Source organism: Bombina bombina, chromosome 3 (assembly GCF_027579735.1).
Source record: "Bombina bombina isolate aBomBom1 chromosome 3, aBomBom1.pri, whole genome shotgun sequence".
Lineage (NCBI taxonomy): Eukaryota > Metazoa > Chordata > Amphibia > Anura > Bombinatoridae > Bombina > Bombina bombina.
In genome coordinates this window covers 1,051,658,338-1,051,679,258 of record NC_069501.1, presented here as the reverse complement: position 1 = coordinate 1,051,679,258, position 20,921 = coordinate 1,051,658,338, and the positions used below count along the sequence as shown (strand labels likewise).

General features: G+C 35.5%; 1 long non-coding RNA gene across 1 annotated transcript in view; it reads left to right on the top strand.

Annotated features, from left to right (window-relative positions):
- LOC128654384 (uncharacterized) overlaps positions 1 to 20,561 on the top strand; it is a 64,358-nt gene extending 43,797 nt beyond the window's left edge. Inside the window, exons 2-3 of the long non-coding RNA XR_008401447.1 lie at positions 12,175 to 12,372; positions 16,332 to 20,561. This is a non-coding gene — a long non-coding RNA (uncharacterized LOC128654384). The remainder of the gene's footprint in view (positions 1 to 12,174; positions 12,373 to 16,331) is intronic.
- Positions 20,562 to 20,921: the final 360 nt, after the last annotated feature.

Below are 20,921 nucleotides of genomic sequence, written 5' to 3'. Positions count from 1 at the left end.
CAATCTTTAGTGGGTAATTTAATATTTTAAATGATTAGGTGTGCAATGACATTAAAAATTCTACTTTATCAGGGTCTACATCAAGTATAGCTATTCCTCATATATTACTTTATAAGGATATAGACTGAATTATTAATGACTTTTCTTTCTTTGCTTTTTTTACACATCTATACACTTTATGGTGTTATTCCAACTTACGAGTCATTTTGTGCCTATACACGTCTGGTGTTTTCAAATGTATATTGTGTATAGGGCACTTAATTGACCAATGTCAACTCAATAGGTTTATAACTAACAATGAATAATAAATACTGTCTTGATATTAACATTTAGTATATCATGCGATGGACTGTCTCCCTTTTTCTACAGGGGCCGCCTCTTTTATAGGACAGTATACCTCCCCTATATAGGCGTTTGTACTTTTGTTTATTCAAATATTTTTGAATATTTTCATAGTAGCATGTAAGCTACACCTATTTGTTTTATTTCATTTCAAGTCCTTAGTAGAACAGTTTCCATCAGGACACGTAGGTAATATAAATAATAAATCCTCAAAGATGTCAACATCCACAATGTGTTTACACTAATTTGTTACAGATTACATAGATTTTAGAATATAATGTGTATAAACATTTAAGTTTTCATTGATCACACTCTGTCTGGATTAGTTTAAACAGCTGTTAACATAGATGTGGGAGGTGTCCACGCGCCTACTTTTTATCCAATAGCATTGTTTTACTGAGTATAATTATTTGTAGGAGCACTACAACAGCAGGCTATGATTATGGCGTTAAGCCGAAACACGTAAGCCAGTTGTATAGCGTGGGACACCTCCATGTATTGCTGCTATTTTCCTTGCTTTGTGAATTTTTAAAGTGGCATCGTTTGGGAGTGCCAAATAAAAGCTATGTTTTATTCATATCTACCTTGAGCGGGAGTACATTTCCTTTTTTGCTACTATATATGTTCTATGTCTATAAAATAGTTGTAGGTGCGCTTGCTGGTCAGCAGTGTATTGTTTTTATTAGGGTTTAGGTTTCGGAGGGGTGTTTTTGCCTGATACATTAGTATTTCTTGTAATACATTTGGCTAATAAAGAGTATATTTTTTATAACAACGTGCTGAATTCCCTCTCTGTATCAGGATGAGGCTTATATCCCGATGTTTCTCTTTTCTTTTTTACTTATTTCTAGTACTGAGGGTCTGCACCATTTTTTGGCTCTGCTGCACAATATAATAACAGCATTGTCTCTCATTTCTATAACTTTTTACATTCTTTATTATTGTTAGATAATTGGTACTTGTAGATAATTGGCAATTGAATAACTTTTGTGCTCTGTATTTTATATTTTTACTATACCCTCTATAAAACAGTACACTTTAATATGTGCCCAAAAGAAAGAAAAAAAGGGAAATAGCAAGACATGAGAAACGTCATAGGGACAATAAAGCCTTTATTCTGTATGCTTGGTTGAGGTTTAAGCAAAAAATCAGCCCAATGCTCTATCTGTGAGGTTTCTGTGATGACTTGTTTTATTCAGCAAAATAACTTCTCTATAATAAAACAGATACTCTATATAATATTCTCCACTCACAGCCGCAATAACATTGTAAAGACACTTGGCTGTAATTGTTAACTGCTTAACAATAAGTTCTCATTTCATGATCTCTCCTTGACAGTCTCACAAGCTTCTTTGAATCTAGCCCAATATATTTTTCTGTGCAATAAAAAGTACCCAAACTATGACAAATGTTGTAAACAGTATCATACAATTGTTTTTACACGTAATTGAACAGCTTTGCTAAACCCTGGCAAAATTGTTATAAAGATCTAAAAGTATGTGAGTTGTAAGCAAGTGATAAGTGTCTTTGTATTTGGTACAGGGAATCTTGCTTGGAAACAATTCACTATATAGTCTTGGCAAGACAGAATTATAATTCATGTGGGGTGTTTGTAGCTAAATAGTCACTTGGCTTGTCAGACCCACTGAATTTATTTAGTCTGCTGTGGCAAGTCAGGTCAGAAAATACATGTGGGAAATGTAAAAAAAAAATCCTAAAATATTTGCAGTTGAAGCAAATATTAATTTAAGGGAATTTTGATATTTAACATGTATTTCTTTCAAAAGTTACTGTTTTGCATTCATATAGGTTACTATCATAAAGGGACATTAAAGTTATATTTATTTCTTTATTAATTAGAAGAAAGTATTCACTGGATTGCAACAGCTTTGCATACGCAACTTGTGTTTTTAGAATAATATGCACTGTTTTGCAGTCCCAGGACACACCTCTTGAAAAGAGCCTCTTGGTTGTTGTTAATCTTACTACCTTTATTGTGGCCAATCAGGGAAAAATATAAATGACCTCCTGTCATGATTATCCAATTGCTGTATTGCATGTTGGAGTGTCAGGGTTCTGCATTTCCCCCAGAGTTAAATTGCATAATAATCAGGCAAAATAAATAATATATGTGCATTACAAAGTTTTTTTAAATTTATGCATAATTAAATCAAATTTTGTATAAAAGGAAGGAGGGATTCTTAAAAGGACATGATACTCCAACAACTTTCAGTGTTCCATCTAAAAGATAATATGCCAAAATATGTGGATTTTCCTTTGCTGAATAAACCAGCTTTTTATGTGGGAGTTTATCAGCTGGTGTGCAACAGTCCCAAGACTCGGTTGTACACAATCATGCACTTCCTCTCAGTGTCAACTTAAAGGCACATTAAACACTAAATACATTTTATATGGATAGTATTGTGGTTATTCCTCCACTGCCTCCAGACATGGGTGCCGCCATATCGATAATCTGACTTTCACTGCAATCAAGTGCTGACTTATTTGCATATGTTCAGCTACGCTCCTTCTTATACCTGCGGTGTAACCTAGGTTACATAATGGCAGCACACATGATTAGAGGGAGGTGCATGAAATGTATTTAGTGTTTAGTATCCCTTTAAATTTAAACAGCTTTTACTTAAAGGGATATTAAACCCCAATTTTTTTCTTTTATGATTCGGATAGAGCATGCAATTTTAAGCAACGTTCTCATTTACTCCTATTATCAATTTGTCTTCATTCTCTTGCTATCTTTTTTATAAAATATATTGCAACCTCACTTGTGTGAACTCACAGTAACTAATGCTACCTATACTTTCAATGACGAGGGTAAAGTGGAAACGCACGCTTGTATTACAAGTCCATGGTTAATCACATTAACACTGAAATTATTAACCAAAGTGAAATGTTCTGGTAAAGTCATTGTAACTGCTCATGCAACTATAAAACCTGCAAAACTATCTCACTGTATCTCCCAACCCGGATTGCAAAAACGAGGTTGGTAGTGTGTGATACAGTTTTCAGAAACGCGGTTGGTACAGTCAATTACAGTTTTCAGAAATGCGGTTGTTACAGTGAGATACAGTTTTCAAAAACGCGGTTGGTACAGTCAATTACAGTTTTCAGGAATGCGGTTGTTACAGTGAGATACAGTTTTCAAAAACGCGGTTGATACAGTGAGATACAGTTTTCAGAAACGCGGTTGGTACAGTGAATTACAGTTTTCAGAAATTCAGTTGTTACAGTGAAATACAGTTTTCAAAAACGCGGTTGGTACAGTGAGATACAGTTTTCAGAAACGCGGTTGGTACAGTCAATTACAGTTTTCAGAAATGCGGTTGTTACAGTGAGATACAGTTTTCAGAAACACGGTTGGTACAGTGAATTACAGTTTTCAGAAATTCAGTTGTTATAGTGAGATACAGTTTTCAGAAACGCGGTTGGTACAGTGAATTACAGTTTTCAGGAATGCGGTTGTTACAGTGAAATACAGTTTTCAAAAACACGGTTGGTACAGTGAGATACAGTTTTCAGAAACGCGGTTGGTACAGTCAATTACAGTTTTCAGGAATGCGGTTGTTACAGTGAGATACAGTTTTCAGAAACACGGTTGGTACAGTGAATTACAGTTTTCAGAAATTCAGTTGTTATAGTGAGATACAGTTTTCAGAAACGCGGTTGGTACAGTGAATTACAGTTTTCAGGAATGCGGTTGTTACAGTGAGATACAGTTTTCAAAAACACGGTTGGTACAGTGAGATACAGTTTTCAGAAACGCGGTTGGTACAGTGAATTACAGTTTTCAGGAATGCGGTTGTTAGTGAGATACAGTTTTCAGAAACGCGGTTGGTACAGTGACAGTTTTCAGAAACGCGGTTGGTACAGTGACAGTTTTCAGAAACGCGGTTGGTACAGTGATATACAGTTTTCAGAAACGCGGTTGGTACAGTGAGATACAGTTTTCAGAAACGCGGTTGGTACAGTGAGATACAGTTTTCAGAAACGCGGTTGGTACAGTGAGATAGTTTTCAGAAACGCGGGTTGTTACAGTGAGATACAGTTTTCAGAAACGCGGGTTGGTACAGGGAGATACAGTTTTCAGAAACGCGGTTGGTACAGGGAGATACAGTTTTCAGAAACGCGGTTGGTACAGTGAATTACAGTTTTCAGAAACGCGGTTGGTACAGTGAATTACAGTTTTCAGAAACGCGGTTGGTACAGTGAGATACAGTTTTCAGAAACGCGGTTGGTACAGTGAATTACAGTTTTCAGAAACGCAGTTGGTACAGTGAGATACAGTTTTCAGAAACGCGGTTGGTACAGTGAATTACAGTTTTCAGAAACGCGGTTGGTACAGTGAGATACAGTTTTGTGCAAAAGAAGCAGCTCATTAGTTTCAAAGGTAGATATTGTGACTGTCTTGCTATGTTAAAATAATGTTGCTAGATAGAGCGGAATATACTTTAACTATCTTGCAGACTAGGAAAAGGGGTTGACCATTGGCATTTTAGAAGCATAGTTGGGTTTTCCATCTGAACCACCACTGCTGGATTTAGAAAGACATAATTGCCTGTGTGAAGTATTTCGGCTCAGGGTCCTGTCTCTGTCAAAGCTGATGAGGTTGTCTTGTTTTAAGTTTTTTATTTTATTTTTCTTGAACTTTTTCTTTTGTGCATTTATTAGATGGGGCTGTTTTATCTAGAGGAGTGGTTTTTTTTTCTATTTTTATTTGTTTGGTTTGTAATGTTTTCAAAAATGTGGTGCGAGATAGAAGTGGCTTTACAGTATCAAAACTTAAATTGCATATTTTTACACTTTTTTATTTTTATGTATTTTGCTGTGAAATGGAAATTCTTTTTTACCTTTTACCAAGTTTTGTTTGAAATCTACATGAAGTTTGTGTTTACGATTAACATGTTAAAGGGACAAAGAAAGCATGATTAAACCTTACTCTTGGTATCCTTTTGTTTAAACATTTCTCCTTTTCATGAGAGTGGATTTAGATATGCTCAGGAACATGCACGTCTCTAGAGCACTATAATGTAGATGTGCTTACAACAATGTTATACATATAGTCCTCAAGACAAATTCATGTTCCTAAACCAACCTCAGTAAGGTCTCCTGTGAAGGAGCTAAGTTTCAACAACATATAGCAAGAGGGAGAGATAATAGAAGTAAATTCGAAGATATTTTATATGCTAGAGACAACTGCCGTACAGTGCCTAAAACACACATGCACGCTCCTACTTGAGCCTACAGCAGTATGCTGTTATGGAAAGGTGTTAAGTTTCAACAAAGAAAGAGAATAAGGCAAATTAGACAATGAGGTTTTTTTTGTTTTTTAAATATTTATTACTCAATGTATATACCTCAGTATCAAACATAATACCACTTTGTTACAACATCTTGTAGTTATGTAATATTCAGAGCACTAGTTAATTTTCTATAAATACAATTCTATAGCTTATGTATTTGCCTTCAATTGAATAATGAGTTCAGTTTTACATTGTGGCTGGTAAGATTCTGCTTGCAGTGCAGTGAGCATGTCTGGGGAATCAGCTAACTTGTGCATTGTGCACTAGAGTGAAAATTACAGGAAGTCACTACTTTTGTATGCCACGTACAGTTTCATTAGCAAACTCCCCAAATACTCATGCGAATAAAGATAAAGGCCAAAGTATTGCAACTTTATTTCGTAGTGTCTGTTGTTTGCACAAGATGATTTTCAATTTTAAAAGGACATTAAATTATATATATTTTTTTATATTTTCATCAGAATTTAATCATTGCATTTCAAAAGTTCAGTCAGTATATACATGTTTTAGAAGCATTTAAAATTGTCATTTTGTTAGTGCAAGTTGAATTGTTTGGATGTCTAAGGACACACCCCTTGAAAAGATTCTTGAGTGTTGTTTATCTTCTCTTCTTTGCCGTGGCCAATTAGGGACATAAATGAGGTGCCGCATATATAAACCAATCACTATGCAGCATGTAGGAGAGTAAGGGTTATGCATTTCACAGAATGCATTCCAGCCTTGTTGGGGTGAAGTAGAAAATCTGCAATTTTCAGATTTGTGTTACTGTTAAAAAACAAGCAAAATTTATCATGATGGTAAATTCAGTTAGGGTCCCACACAGATTAGGGGGGTTTCAGCAAGTCTATTTATATTTCATTGCATGTGTAATAGCTGTGGCAAAAAAGTGTCATTTTTGCTTAGATTTTAGTAAATAATATTGAAAATTACCTGCTTTTACTGTGATCACCTGACTAAATAGACTATAGATTAGAGAGGATCAATTGTGTAGCATAAAAATTAAAGCACTGAGCACTGGATTTGCAAAGATCTTAGTGTGTTGCACTTTCACAAAAAGTCATGCTGCTCCGAAAGGAGCCGAATGCCACTAGTGGCCGCCTTCTTCCACATTTGTATACTAACTAAAGTCTATTAGACATGCATTCGGAGGTTTAGGATTCCTCCGAGTGCACAAAAAGCAGCTGCTTGCGACATTCGTCTCTTTTCGGAGCTGGATTTATCTTTGTGAAAGTGCAACACACTAAGATCTGGATTTGCACAAATCTTAGTGTGTTAAACTTTCAGAAGAAATCTGCCTCCGAAAAGAGCCAAATGCCGCGAGCAGCCACCTTCTTCCACATTCGGAGACTCCCAAAACCATCAGCTGCACATCTACTAATGACCTACCTGAGTACACATGTCTAGTGAAAACCGCTTCTCTTTGGGATCAGAAACTTCCCCGTCCTGGTGGCTGGCAATCAGTTTGCAGCTCCCGCAAAGATGTTAGCTTTATGTGTCAATGGCTTGAGGAGGGTTAGTTGACCGGGCTCAGTAAGTCCAGACATTTTCATTGTTTCTTCCCCAGGTCACAACATGCTGTACGACTTGGTGTTCCTGGTTTTTATGGTTAAATAGGAGTTTGACAATTCACTTAGGTGCAAACAAACTCCAGGGAAGTGCTCCAACATTCGCATTCAGTGTGGCTGTAACAGCTTACCTACAGTGATCTTCACGCAAGATACACACCACCTCTGATGTCACGATGACGCGTGTAACGCTGTAAGTATTGGACTGGTGCAGTAAAGAAGCGATCCACCACGGCCTCAACATAGAACATAAACATCCAACAGAAAACGCACCCATCCCACAGGAAACAGCGAAGAACAAGAAGGCTGATAAAAACAAAGCTTTATTTCTTCAAAGCAGTGCCGTGGCAATGCAGTCACAACAGAGGCACACTGTTAGTAGAACAGGCAGCTGACGTGGTCAAACGCGTTTTGTTTGTAACATAATAACTTTCTCAATGACTATAATATATAATATATATATATATATATATATATATATATATATATATATATATATATATATGAGAAAATGATTGAGAGAAACACTAAACAAGGATCAGATCTCAAATATACTAATAGATGTATTATTGTGTGTATATCCAGTTAGCTTACAGAGCCCCTTAATAATATTAATAATGATAAAAGGGATCTGTGGTACAGGTTAGTATTAAGACCACATACAATAGTATACTAGTCATGTAGATTAAAATTAAAAAAAGCTACAATGTTTAAAAGTCCATTCCAAGTATATATTAATAGATAATTAGTTTATCACACTCGATATCCGGTAGGTATTGCACTTACTAGAACAAACCTCAATCGTATGAGGTAAGTTGCCGCCTCTGTAAGTGGGAAACTTCTGAAGATCAGCAGTGGCAAAGGAAACTTGGCCTTGTGTTTATTCTTCTCCTCTCAGAGTATGGAGTTGGGATCCAGATTGAAGACTGGTTGTAGGTTTTTCTCCAAAGATCCAGCAGGTTTATGCAGAATAAAGAGCAGAAGAGAAATACATAGTGTAAAACTGTTTATTTTAAATGAAAAGATATAAAAACAGACAATTGGCCACTCACATTAAAAGTCCTCAAACATATGAGGCATGTAAAGCACACTTAGCAATAGCCTGTGATTCACGGACTGTGTATGCAGGAAACCGGAGATGCTATGTCTCGATCAAAAGAGAACAGTTCCTCCCATAAGCAGATGATAGTTCCGTGATAAAATACAAACCAAATGAGTATTTCAAATATGCAAATATTTCTCTTGTATACAAACCAAATGAGTATTTCAAATATGCAAATATTTTGCACAGTCCACGATATATAAATAGTATAAAAACACTCCAAATGGAGCAATAAGTAGTCCCTTACGCGTTTCAAAGGTGTATTTTTCCTTCTTCAGAGGGTGTTCATGAACATTGCAGTCTTTTTATATGCACACTGTTTGAGGCACCAACACCTACTGATTATGTGCACAAGCTCACAGGTTACTATGGATAGGAGAAAAAACATTTTCCAGAAAAAAAAATTCTATTGCTTTTGTGAAATTCAGAGTAAGTTTTATTGCATTGTCTTTGTATAATGCATTTGTTGTTTATGCAATTCTACTGTATTTAGGGGTCCTTTTAACCAGAGCTCTGAGGACACGCTAACCAGACGAGCGTTAACTTCAACTGCGCTCAATCAATCACGTTTACTTTCAACTTGTAATACAAGCGCACAATTTAACTTGCACACAAACTAACGTGAATACCCAATATATTGCTTGTGCGCAAATTATAGCGCTCCATTCGTAATCTGGCCCTAAGTGTATTCTGAGGATGAGAAACCCAGTGAAATACAGAACCCCATACATGGCGACAGCAGCTCTCCATTGTCTTCCTTTAGAATGCCCTGTCTTTTATGAACAGTTACACAGACAAGTATACATGACCTTTTTTTCTCCTGCTATAGTCCATAAGCTCGCAGTTAAATAATAAAGCTTAGCTTTTGCTTCTAAAATTAAACTGACAAGGAATGTGTTTTAATTTCATTTTTGCTGACTTTAGAATATAAAGTACCCAGCCTCATCCTCTTGTAACTAATGCAAGAGAATCATGTTTAAGGCACAGTGTACTGTAATATTGTTCCCCCTTAATGTGTTTCCCATTACTTGTTATTCAAGTTCCAAAGTATTAAATGTATACATTTTCTATAGATTTTATTCTTGTATATGAAATAGTAGTTTTACTCTCTTAATCAACAACCCATTAAAATGGGCTGAACTTGTAGGAAGACCAGACCTCCTCATCGTATCACATTTTACATACAGAGATGTATCCTTAGCTAATCTCTGTCTGTATGTCAAAGCCCAACATTTAAATAAAAAAAAAAAATGTTGTATATATTTCTCCCACCCCCAAAGGGAGTGCAATTTCTTCTGCTGGGACTTGTTTATAGTCAATATTTAACTATTTAAATTGTGAGTATAGGTAGCTGTTTCAACAGGCAAAATAAAGGTAAAGTAACTTTTTTAAACTATTTAATACAATCCAGCAAGTAAAATGGATCATCGAGAGCACATGAAAGGGGAGGCATTACACTATCCCTTTAAAGGGAGAGAGAACTGTAAAACTGTTTTTTCTTTCATTTGTATCTGATGATTTGTTAACCCAGTTGCAAAGTATAAAATGTATAGGCTTTTTCATTTGTTTATTTCTGTATCTGAAACACCTGCATTTGCTCTTTGAACCTACAACCTATTAAATGGGCTGAACTTGTAGGGTGATCAGACCTCCTTATTTTATCACTGTTTACATACAGAAATGCTTCCTTATCTTATCTCTGTCTGTATACTAAAGCACATTATTTAGTGAGAGCAATTGAAAAAGAACATTTTAGTATGTCACTCTCATTCCCCCTGAGAATGTAATTTGTTCTGCTGGATCTTTCTTACATAGCTTTTCTATAACTAACACTTAAAGGACCACTCAATACATGCTGAAATGAAAGTTTAAAAAAAAAGTACTAGTGCATGGATAACACGAAATTCAATCTACCTGCATTATAAAATGTAAAGAGAAGAATGTAAAGTTTTCAGAAAACTTACTTTAAAAATCATGCTTACTCAATTTCACCACCGCACGCCAACCGCCCATGTCCAGAGGAGGATTTCCCTTCAAGGATTGACCGCAGAGGACAGGGAATTTATTATAAATTTCAAAACGATAGAGAAGAAAGAATATGCAGCAGATTTTAACGAGGTGTGTATATAAATAAGTGTGGTAATTTTTTATAAATGTTTCAGCACAAATTCAACAGTGTTGACTGGTCCTTTAGCTATTGAAATTAGTGGATTCAGCAGGCAAAGTCACCCTTTTTCAATGTCAAAATAAAGGTAAAGAAACTATTTTTAAACCATTAAATACACTCCAGCAGGTAAAATGGATAGTTGGGAACATGTTAAAAGTACAGTAAAGCCAAAATTCAACTTTAATGATTCCGATAGAGCAATTTTAAGTAACTTTCCAATTTACTTCTATCTCTCTGTTCTCTTGGTATCCTTTGTTGAAGACTAAACCTAAGTAGGTTGATTGAAACTTAGAAGCATGCACGTGTCTATAGCAGTCTTTAGCAGCAGTGTTTATAACTATGTATAAGCATTGCTATAAACAATGTTGCAAACACTGCTGCCAGATTACTTAAGACACGTGCACGCTCCTGACCTCACAAAAGCTACCATTAGAACTAAGCAAAATTGATAATATAAGTAAATTGGAAAGTTGTTTAAAATGCCATGTTCTATCCAAGCCATTTAAGTTTCATTTTGACTTCACTGCCCTTTAAATAGAAGAACATTTTACAATACAATATCACTTTAACCTCTTACTGCCCCATACAGTTACCAATTGTTTTAGTCTAAAATTCAAATCCAATAATCCTGGACAATTGAGACATCAAGCAGTAGCCTCAGGAACAGCAATTCACAACTAGGAGCTGGCTGCACATATAAACCTCTTGACATTGGTTCACCCAATGAATAAAACTTGCTCTCTGTTGAGCATTGCTGCTTCTTCATCAAAGGATAGCAGGGCTATGACGCAAATTTGATAATAGAAGTAAACTGAAAGTGTTAAAAATAAATGTGTGTTTCATGTCCTTAGTATGTATCATTTTATTTATGACATCACAAGTTATTCTCTTTAGGTATTAAGAAAAAACAAAATGGGAACTTGAAGAAATCAGGTTTGTTAGATTGCATTGATCACAGCTAGTGGTAAATTGCACCAGGATTCAAAACAAATATCTGGTTAAACTCTAGTTGCTCACATCCTTCAAATTATATCAACCGCAATCAGTGAATGTATTTGAAGACCTTGAAGGTATCAGGGCATGATGGAAAGGTTTCTGTCTAGTTATAAGTGAGGTTGGACAAAGTCCTTAGATTTGGGATCACCCAGACAATTCAGGTACTGGACAGTTAAAATATTGTCCATAAAGAGGATGATAGAGACTGAATTGTTCAATTTCACAAAGCTTCTCACTTGTAGCTAGAATGTCAAGAAAAATTATATGGAATCTTTTATCCATCAGATCCTTTGCCCTCCTGCAAGAGAAGTGGTGAATCTCACCCCCTATACCTAATGGCTTACGTTGGATTTGATAAGACCTGGAACAAAGCCAAAAATAGCTCTTTAATTCCAGCCCTATATGAGTCACCACAGAAAAATTTAAGACAGATTTGTCAAAGTAATAGTCAATTCCTCTATTGTGGAAGATATAGATGTATTTTATTTTTTATTTTGTCTGAAGAAAGACTAAGTATAGATGTAGTTTGTTGTATCTATGGGGAAACAATTCGGCCAATGCTATGGCAAAAAAATGTAATACTATAAAAGAGTGTTGTTGATAATTAATGAGACTATTGTTTAGGTAGATTATAATATGAATCCATCTAAATTGTAACCATGCTCCAATTTTTATTTTTTTAAGCTCCAAGGAACAGAAGAGAGTCCAAAAAGAAGGCAAGTGAATTGTCATAGCTGGCTCTTTCAGCTAAAACTAAGGAATGTTTTGTGATCCCGGGTGATCATGGGTCAAATAAGCATCTATTAGTTCTAGTAGAAGAAGCCAATCTCTATCTACAAGGCAATCTTGGAGGAGAAGAATGTCTTCCATTTTTAAATGATGGTAAGAAATGAGGGTAAGGAAAATATTGCTTAAAGGGACAGTATGCACCAATTCATATAACTGCATGTAATAGACATTACTATAAAGAATAATATGCACAGATAATGATCTAAAAATTCAGTATAAAACCTTTTAAAAACGTACTTAGTTTAGCACTGTTAATTAGATAAGCAGAAACACCCAGGGAAAGTGGCTAAATTGCAGACATTCCCCCCCTCCCCTGCATATGAAAAGACAGATTATGCAAACAGAAGCCAGCAGAAGACTGGAATAGCGCGTCTACTTCTGACACTGAGGGGCTTGGTTAGGAGTCTGAAAATCATCACAATGTTATTAAAAAATAAACAAAACTATACATTGTTACAAAAACACTCCCAGATGGGCTATATAAAGGGATCATCTACAAAATATGCAAAGAAAAATTTGATGTATAATGGCCCTTTAAATAATTGTTCCAAACTCATTATTAAACAAATAGATTGGATAGAGCATGAAATTATAAACAGCTTTCCAGTGTACTCCCATTATCAATTTTGCTTAGTTCTCCTGGTATGCTTTGTTAAAGAGTAACACTAGATACTGAGGGAATGCAGTGTTAACATTGTACATTATACATAGTTTGCAAAACACTTCTGATAAGAAACAGCATAGTTGCCAACATAAAAAAAAAAATTCAAGGGACACTTTGCAGCAGAGCCACGCCCATTTAAGGTTTACATAGCTCCGCCCATTTAGATTGACCCCCAAAACAAGCACATCAAATTCTAGTAGTATAATTTAGGTATACTGAATATTTAAAGGGAAAGGAAAGATTAAATTTAACTTTTATGATTCACACAGATCATGTAGATTTTAAATTCACTTATACTTGGGTACCTTTTGTTAAAAAAGCGATGTAAATATTCTCAACAGCAGCAATGCACTACTGGGAGCTAGCTGCTGATTGGTGGCTACTCACATTTGACTTTTGTCATTGGCTCACCAGATGTGTTCAGATAATTCCCAGCAGTGTGTTTCTGCTCTCTAACTGACTTAAATTAAATGAAAAACAAAAAACACATAATCTTTTTATTGCAGAGTTGCCTCATTTTATAAGCATTGAATTGAAAAACATTGTATATGGTATAAATCAGATCTTCGTTACAAGACAACAAGCTATGGTATTATAGTCCAGTAGTGTGTCCAGAGTTCTGTAAAGAACGATAATGATTGGTCCCATTATATCGGGGGGGGGGGTTCGGAATGACCATGTGCATGGTCTATATATGTCCTCTGCTGCTTTTCCATTTGGGGTTTAGCTTGTTTTTCCATATCAAAGAGGTCTCGTTATTTAGTGCAACATAGGCATAATTTTTCTTTTCTTTTTTTTTAAGGAAAAGGACAAATACAATATCATATAATTAAATTAAAATAAAACTGTAAACAAAGTTCCATCTAACCTAAAACAGCAGATTAACATTTCTCATTAATCTCCGCAACTCCAGCTCCCTTTAATTATGTGTTTAATTACTTTGCAGAGGTTAAAAAGATGGCTATATGCAATTAATAGTGCAATAAGAAAAATTCTCCAACATATTCTTTATGCACTGTTATAGCCCTTTAATGCAGTTTAAAGCATCAAGCTCCCCATCACCTCCATTACTCTCAAGCACATAATTGGCATAGGAAGAATACCTTTATAGCAAGTACCAAAATAATCAAGCAAGTATTAAATTAACCCTTCAGCATCTTTATAGCAGGAAACCACAAAACACCCTAGTTTAAATAGATATTACACAGCCTAAAATTAATATATAATATAATATGTTTAACCTGCTAACTGCTGTCTTGGGGCTGCTGAAAACATTATATGCAGATATTTTAATAAAGAGACATGAAACCCAAATTTTTTCTTTCATGATTCAGATGGATCATGCAATTTTAAACAACTTTCAATTTTACCTCTATTATCTAATTTGTTTTGTTCTATTGGTATATTTTGTTGAAAAGGGATACCTATAGGTAGGCCCAGAAGCTGCTGATTGGTGGCTGCACATATATGACTCGTTATTGGCTCACCCATTGCATTCAGCTAGCTCACAGTAGTGTATTGTTGCTCATTCAAAAAAGGATATCAAGAGAATGAAGTAAATTAGATAACAAAAGAAAATTATATTTTCTATCTGAATCATGAAAGAAAGATTTGTGTTTAAAATGTAGATTTATGCATTTTATGAGGTAAATATTCATGTGTTGATGCTGCTGCAGTGATTGTGAGGAATAGGTTAATAAACCCAGAAATGCCCCAGTAAATCTGGATTTTTTTTTTGTATGTTCTGTGAATTCCAGTCCCAGCACATGAAGAGCCTGGTGTTTTATGCCCCTGCTATGCAAAGTCTGAGTGTATAAATGGGGGAAATTACATATGTTAGAAATTGTGCAACACTATTGAGCTGCCTGACTTCATCACCCCTGGTATTATATATCACATGTCATGGCTTTCTATTACCTGACCTCACACTGCTAAACATCAGTGTAACACAAGGCCACAGAAAAACATACTGTAAGCAATGGGACTAATGCCACAGCAACCTCTGTGGTGGGAGTACTGCACTGCACACATATTCCTAAAATATATACAGACTAAACTGCACAAGGGACAAGCTTAAAAGACAGGGACAAGAAGCCAGGCAACAGTGCTGTCCCAGGAAAAACAGGACAGTTGGCAGCTATTAAACAGGTGAAAATGGTTTAGAATGGGGGGAAAACAGGACAATTAGCACAAAGGTTAATGCACATTGCAGAACCACAAACTGCAACAAAAATAAATGTGAGGGTGGCAAAGAGTGTACTAATGAAAAAAAAAACTTTTAAAGGTGAAAGAAACTAAAATTAAAAAAGAATTGTGAATAAAAGGGGGAAATAAAATATATATGAAGAATAATTATAAGTGAAATTATTAACATAAAATATATATTGATTAAAAGCAATTGAACATAGTTTGGCACTCAGCCAGCATACTTAAAGGGACAGTTTACTCAAAAATTTTCTCCCCTTTAATTTGTTCCCAATGATCCACTTTACCTGCTGGAGTGTATTAAATTGTTTACAAGTAGCTCCTTTACCCTTATATTGGCATTTTAAATAGTTGATTTAGCATGTGGTATCCCCACCTATTATGAAAGTTTGTGGCCGCAGGTCCAAGCTATAGATAAGCTTTGTAAACACAGCCATTAGAAGAAATTATACTCCCAGTGGGCTATATCAGAGATAAGGTAATACAATGTTGATTTTCCATTGTTCTCTAAAAGTACTGGTGATTGTTTTATGGACAGATATAAGATAAAGAAGCAGGTATATGTACACAATGTGATACAGTAATGAGATCTGATTATACCTACAAGCTCAACCTATTTTATTAGGCTGTGGCTTCAAAACACAAAATCAGAGCTTTAATATACACAAATAAACCTTAAAACTAATTTTCATACATGTTTTACTCTGCAGTTGGTAAAAAAAAGCAATTGTAAACACATTAAGGAAAAAAGTATTTTACTGTATACTGTCCCTTTAACTCTGTGAGAGCAGCACATGATTTAGGAAACAAAGAGGACTATTGGTCACTATATGAACATTGCAAGTATGCTAATTGTAAACTGTCTTCTATGAGATGCTTATTTTCATTTTTTCCCCTCCTTATTTTGTATTTCTTTTCTTTCTGAGTTACTATGTTCACAATATTTCTAATATATTTTTATGCTTTTAAGGTCTGCCATTTAATCAGTTAAAGAAAGATAAGCAAAATATGTGTCTCTGTATTCTGACTATTTAAAAATAATAGATGTGCAATTTCCCCATATTCCTCACTTTAGTACAGTCTGGCAACAAAAGCAAGCTCAAATATTCCAAGCAAACAGACCATTGATTAGATTGATTATATATGCATGCCGTATTGATTTTTCCATGTGTTCCATTTGCAGTAAGGCCAGAGGGACGTGCTGGCATGAAGGATCACAGCTCTACTTCAAGGACCAATTATACAACCAAGCAGATAACTGAGCTGGAAAAAGAATTCCATTTTACGCCATACCTAAGCAGAGCTCGCCGGATGGAGGTAGCCTCTGCTCTGCATATCAGTGAACCCCAGATCAAGATCTGGTTCCAAAACCGAAGAATGAAGCAGAAGAGGCGAGAAAGGGAAAGTGTAGGGCTGTCACATGGAGAAGAATAATCTGTATCTGATAAATCAGATACCCCTCCAGTCTCATCCCCAAGTGGTATCAGTGACACCTTCAGCACAGCCCTTCTATGACCTTTGAGCCCTAGACATGAACTGTTCTGTCATCAACCTTCATTAGAACCTGTCTGTGATGACCATTATTTTCAGATGATGTATAATATAATTTGGTGCCACCTAGTCAATGTGTTTTGGTAACATCTGACTTCCTAAATTATATATTCAGAGTCAGTTGTAGATTTTTTCTTTTCGTCCTGTAATAGGTGCAGCTATCAGGTAAACATACATTGTTTTCTTTCATACAGGTGGTGAGAGTCCACAATCCATTACTCCTGGGAACTAATACCAAAGCTGTGGAGTCCACAAGTAATAATAAAAAAGGGTGAGATCTAAAAAACATCCTTTTTTCAATGAGAAACTAAATCCACAATCCAACAGGCAGAAATATATCAACCTGAGACAACTGCCTGAAGGACTCCCTACCAAAGGCTGCCTCAGAAGAAGCAAGAACATTAAACATTTTTTGCAAAGGAGACCAAATATCTGATTAGCAAAAAAATGGTTCACTGATAAACCATTCTAAAATCAAGAAGAGGCAACTGATTTGTAGAAAGCCATCTAGGTGGAGGCTGACCTGCGTCCAACAAAAGAAAAAGCAGACATTTTCTGAACTTCCTAGAACCAAAAAAGGAAAAAACTAAAAGTTAACATTTTAAGACCCTTATCCAAACCATCTTGTAAAAATGGCAATACATTTGGGAATTCAAAAAGAATGCCAAGAAAAAACCTGATTCGAACACCAAGAACTAAAGGCCTTCTAGATATTTAAATAACAATTCCCCTAGTCACAGACTTACAAGTCTGTATAAGAAACTCAATAACTGAACATATAGTCCAAAGTATTTCTAATTCTATATCCATGCCATCAAGTCAAGAGATTTAGAATCCAGATAGAAAAAAAGGACATTAAAATAGGTCTGGATGCAAAAGAACTGGATAACAGATAACCAAAGCTCTTCCTGCCAAATCTTGGCTATTTGTCAAGTATAGGCTAGCCAGAAAGACAACTGGACTACCAGAGCAGCCACAACCCCAGTTTAAAGATCCCTAGATCTTACACAGTACCTGGGAAAATTGAGATTCAACCGTGAAGCCATCAGAATTATTTCTGAGCAATCCCAACAATCTATTATCTAATAGAACATAACCAGATGAAGAGACCACTCTTCCAATTGGAAAAACTGAATAAACAAACTGCTTTCCAGTTAACCAGTCCTGGCACATGAACAGCAATAAGCAATCTGCCCAGGAAAGAAATAGAGATCTTATCCTCATAACTAGGGAACTGTAATTTCCCCTGATGATTGACACAAGATACAGATGTGACATTGTCTAATCTGAAAGAGAAAAATCCTAAAAAAAAGTGCATTTGTAGAGATTACAGACAAAAGAAGCCCCTGCATAAAGAGCTAATAGCTTATCTACCAAGACTGAAACAGATTTGTTTTGGAATCTAGATGAGTCCTCAGAGTAGGGTTGCTACCTCATCCATGTTTTCCTGGACACTTATGAGTTCTACATGCTGCAGGGTGTACAGAGAGGAATATGAATAGTGCTGTTCATTGTCACTATTTGTGTGCTGTCCCAGGTTGGAATTCATGTTCCTACCTGCACACCCTGCAGCATGTATAACTCATAAATGTCCAGGAAAACATGGCTGAGGTGGCAACCCTACGGCTCAAAGACAACCAAGAAAGGTCCCTGTGTTATTGGAAAAAGATACAAAGCTGAAGAGAACTCGTATGGAAGCGAGCAAATGGAAAAGCAACCATGGCCAAAACATGAGACCTGACATATCCATGCAAAGAGCAATTGAAGGAAAAAAACAGAGACTGAACGTTCTAACATGCAAACCCGAGCTTCAACTGTCTTTGCTCTGCCAAAGAAAGTCTCAAAGAAACTGAATCTATAAAACCCCCAGCAACCTTTATCTGAGGAACCAGTAACAGTTTGGAAAAATTACTTTCAAACCATGTTGTTGAAGAAACAACAGTCTGCAGGAGAGAAATATTTCGGAATGAAAAGTTGAAACCGATTACAGATAAGAGGGTATCCAACATCTTAGAGAATAAGAGCAACAAACTGAAAAGGCTTGTCCAAAAAAGAAAATCTCAGAAACTGATGTTGTTCCTAAATATAAGAACATAAAGGTAGGGATCCTTAAAATATATTGTGACATAGATTGACCTCACAGAAAAGTCTAAATAGTTTTCATTCTGAAAGTAGGAACTTGAGAAACATTTTCAACGTTTCTAAATCATAATAGGTCTGAGAGTTCCTTCCTACGTATGGAACAATAAATAGGTTGGAGTTCCTATCTACCTGAGCCTGAGTTCCTAGGAACATAGAACAAAAACCTATTCAATATCCTTGAGACTATAATAAGAATTCACAGGAGGAAAAAAATTAGACTGCTTACGCCTGTTTCACTTAAACTAATGGGCACTGACCATGTCAGCATTCTCCAGAGCAAATACATTGGCCTGTCCTTGTATCTAACTTTGCAGCCTTGCAAGTAGATGCTATAGTGCTCAAATCTAGTAAAAGACACTAAAACATTTAGCAAATACCATTCTATTATTTCCAGTCGGAACCAGAAAAACTCTGATACTAGGTGGAAAAAAGATCTCTGAGCCCTGTTCTGCTGAAAGGGACAAAACAGCAATCTGACCTTAAAATATACCCTTGGACTACTAGTCCTGAGGAAGAAAAGCTCCATAGACCCATAAACTGTACAAATAATGGAAATCCAAACCAGAACCAAATAAAATCTTTCTCTGTAAAGAAAGCGATAAATGTCTGGAATAATGTAAGCAGACAAGATTTTAATTATGAGCTTCTAAAAAGAATAGCTAAAAACACATTCTAGCATTAATGAGTGACGGCAAAAGAAAGCTTTTGCACATTTGAAGGGACAGTCTAGTCAAAATTAAACTTTCATGATTCAGATAGAGCATGCAAATTTAAACAACTTTCGAATATACTTTTATCATCAAATTGTATTTGCTGAAAACTAAACCTAGTTAGGCTCATATGCTAATTTCTAAGCCCTTGAATGCTGCCTCTTATCTCAGGGCATTTTGACAGTTTTTCACAGCTTGAGGGCATTAGTTTATGTGTGCCTTATAGATAACATTGTGCTCACACATGTGGAGATACCTAGGAGTCAGCACTGATTGACTAAAATGCATGTATGTTAAAAGAACTAAAGTAAAGGGGCAGTCTGCATAGGCTTAGGTAAAAGGTAATCATAGAGGTAAATCGTTTATTAATATAACTGTTGTTTATGCAAAACTGGGGAATGGGTAATAAAGGGATTATCTATCTTTTTGAACAATAACAATTCTGGAGTAGACCCTTTAAATAACAGAAGAGGTTTAAAAACTCTCACTGGCAGAATCAAAAGAAAACTGCACAGAAAGACAAAGATTAAACAGCCACATCAGCAATAGATATCACTGGATGGAAAATATAACTTGCTGGCAAATAAGCCCTCCTAAGGAAGGAAATAAACTTCCTAATTAAAGGGACTACAAAGGAAAACCTGTCTTCGAAAGGAATGCTAGAACATATAGCCATATTAAAAATTACCCCAACCATTTTGTGATTAGCTTCAAAAAGCTCAATAATAGAAGCATTAAAATGAAATAAAAGGAATACCTGACTTTGTCCAATTTCTGGATATAATCTCAGAAACTGCAACAGGGACAAGAAACACACCAAGGGATTAAACAGTATAATATTTAACCCCTTAGTGACCAGAGCACTTTTCCATTTTCTGTCCGTTTGGGACCAAGGCTATTTTTACATTTTTGCGGTGTTTGTGTTTAGCTGTAATTTTCTTCTTACTCATTTACTGTACCCACACATATTATATACCGTTTTTCTCGCCATTAAATGGACTTTCTAAAGATACCATTATTTTCATCATATCTTATAATTTACTATAAAAAAAATGATAAAATATGAGGAAAAATGGAAAAAAACACACTTTTTCTAACTTTGACCCCCAAAATCTGTTACATATCTAAAACCACCAAAAAACACCCATGCTAAATAGTTTCTAAATTTTGTCCTGAGTTTAGAAATACCCAATGTTTACATGTTCTTTGCTTTTTTTGCAAGTTATAGGGCCATAAATACAAGTAGCACTTTGCTATTTCCAAACCATTTTTTTCCAAAATTAGCGCTAGTTACATTAGAACACTGATATCTTTCAGGAATACCTGAATATCCCTTGACATTTATATATTTTTTTTTAGTAGACATCCCA